This window comes from Cervus elaphus, chromosome 8, assembly GCF_910594005.1.
Source record: "Cervus elaphus chromosome 8, mCerEla1.1, whole genome shotgun sequence".
NCBI classification, from domain to species: Eukaryota; Metazoa; Chordata; class Mammalia; order Artiodactyla; family Cervidae; genus Cervus; species Cervus elaphus.
Genome location: NC_057822.1, coordinates 23,622,028 through 23,624,934, shown reverse-complemented (window position 1 = coordinate 23,624,934; position 2,907 = coordinate 23,622,028). Strand labels below are relative to the sequence as shown.

At 43.1% G+C, this 2,907-nt stretch overlaps 1 pseudogene; it reads right to left on the bottom strand.

Annotated features, from left to right (window-relative positions):
• Positions 1–2,280: 2,280 nt before the first annotated feature.
• Positions 2,281–2,395, bottom strand: LOC122698990 (annotated as a pseudogene).
• Positions 2,396–2,907: the final 512 nt, after the last annotated feature.

Here is a 2,907-nt window from a genome sequence, read left to right as displayed (position 1 = left end):
CACCCTCTCCCCTTTGGTATCCATATGTTTGATATCTATGTCTGTGTCTCTATTTCTGCTTTGCAAATAAGATCATCAGTACCATTTTTCTAGATTATATATATATATACATATATATATGTATATACATATATACATGTGTTAACATACGATAACTGTTTTTCTCATTTTGACTTACTTCACTTTGTATGAGAGTCTCTATGTCCATCCACACCCCGCCAGTGGCACAACTTCATTCTCAAGCCTCATAATCTTAATCACATCTGAAAAGTCCCTTTTGCTATGTTAAGTAACACAGTCACAAAATCTGGATATTAGGGTATGCACATCTTTGTGGGGTCCTTATTCTGCCAGTCACATAAAGTACTATTGTTCTCCCTATTTTTCAAGCAGGGGCTACTCTCTGAAGTAATGAGGAAAATTACTTCCAGTTCCCCTTGTTCTTGCTATTCCCCACCATGGCAGGAATCTCTCCTACCAAACTTGCTTTCAGGAAGAATCTAATATTCAAATGTTTGTACTTTAGTTTAACCATGTGGCAATCTATGATCTGTTCCAGAAATAGTTGCATTAGAACACATTTGTAAGTACAACATGAAAGGCATGAAAGACATTTTCCTCTTGAAAACAGACTAGAAGCAACAGTTTTATTGAGAAAATTTTTGTGCTTTTTCATTATTTCCTATTAGCGAACATATAGTCCGTCTATATTACCCTAGTGAGTTCTAAAGGAATTTTCAGAGACCCACTTCTCATTCATCCACTTGACCTCTAAAGGCCCCTAAGAAAACATGGTTGAAGCTCTGCACTCTCCTGCTTTGTCCTTCTCTCCATATTATAGATATCTCTTGGAGTTTGAACTGTGGTGCTGGAGTTGACTCTCAAGAGTCCCTTGGACAGCAAGGAGATCAAACCAGTCAATCCTAAAGGAAATCAAACCTGAATATTCATTGGAAGGACGGATGCTGAAGCTCCAATACTTTGGCCATTTGATGCAAGGAGACAACTGACTGGAAAAGACCCTGATGCTGGGAAAGGTTGAGGGCAGGGGGAGAAGGGGGCAACAGAGGATGAGATGGTTGAATGGCGTCACTGACTCAATGGACATGAGCCTGAGCAAACTCTAAGAGATAGTGAAGAAAGGGAGGCCTGGCATGCTGCAGTCCATGGGATCATAAAGGGTCAGACATGACTTAGCAAATGAACAACAACTTGGAGCTACATAATTCAGTATCTCAAACCCAGACAGTGCTTCAGGAGGGAGGGAGCCTTATTTGTCTGGTTTATCACTATATCTTCATCACAAAGCACATGGCCTGCCACAGAGAAGTGTGGTTGGTGACTTCTGGCCTGGCTTCCAGTGATACTCATCTTAGTATTTACCCCTTTGTGTAATTCCCTACCCTTGAATGTGGGAAGAAACTAGTTAATGCCTCTCTTCTGACAATAGTATACGGGCAAAAAATTGGGATGTCACATTTATGATTGAGTTACCAAAGATTTTGACCCCTGTGTCTTGCTAGCAGACTCTCTCTCTTGTTTCCTTGGCTTACATCTTCATTGAACAGGCTGCTGTATTGGAGAAGCCCATGGAACTAGGAACCAAGGTTGGCTTCTGAACAACAGCCTACAAGGAACTTGGGAATGCCAACAACCACGTGAGCTTGGAAGTTCATCCTTCCCCAGTCAAGCCTTGAGATGATTATAGCCCCAAGACCACTTCTGTACAGCCTGTGAGAGATCCAGAAACAGAGGACCCAGGTAAACTGTGTCCAGATATCTGACCCAAAGAAGATGTGAGATAATCATTGTGTATTGCTTTAAGCCATCAGGTATGGATTCTCTTTTTTGACAGGAACGTAGGATTTATTGGTGAACATGAGTAAGGAGGGGCTCTCAAGCCTTGGGTGCCAAGGCTTTCATGAGTTCAGGGCCCAACATTAGCCCAGGAGGTACGATTAGGGATGCATTTGACCCCACAGTCATCCAGAATGAGCCACTTTCCTGCCACCATGTTTTCAAATTCATCAGCATTAAACTTAGTAAATCCCCACTTCTTGCAGATGTGGGTCTCCTGGTGGCCAGGAAACTTGAACTTGGCCCTGCCTGCTGGGTCTCAATCACACACTTCTTGTTCTACAGCTTGGTGTGGACAGACATTATGATCTGGCCAATGTGGGCCCTGGCCACTGTGCCCTGGGACTTCCCAAAGGCAACATGCACAGCTGTCTGGAGGGTAGATTGGGGACAGCATGCTGGGCATGAATGTCCACTGGCAAAGGCTGTCTCCACTTTCTCTTAGGGCAGCTTACGCAGGCAACAGGCTGCTGTTTGCGGCAATCGCATACCAGGACCCCATGGGGAGAAAAGCGCTGGTCAGCTTAATTGGCTGCAAATGGATTATCTGTTACAAAGCAGTAGATTACTAACTCGAGTTGGCGCTCAGTATGTTTTTGGGAAATGAAGAAGACTAAGCAGAGGTATATATTTATTCTTTGGTCACTTGATGGAGGGTTCATAATGATGGTGAGACGTCTGGAGCTGAAGAGGTTTGGATAAAACTGTAATTGACTATAGCTAAGCTACAAGAGCAGGTCCAATATAAACACCTTAGGAATCTTAGAAAATGTTCTACAGCCTGATCCCTTTCTCCTGTGCTAAGCAAAACACTTTACATCAAGGAACTTACAATCACATGCTTGGAATCTGCCAGCTCACTCTGTTTGTTCTCATATATGCATATTTCAGGAAAATCTCTGCAGCCAGGAGGACCCTGGAAAATCCATCTAGTTGGTCTTGAGAAGAGCTGCCTGGTTGTTTATCTGATATCTTTATCCTGTCATGAATAAGTTCACTCCCTTTCCCCCCTTATCTGTTGTCATTAGCTGTATGATATCAGTGAAAGCT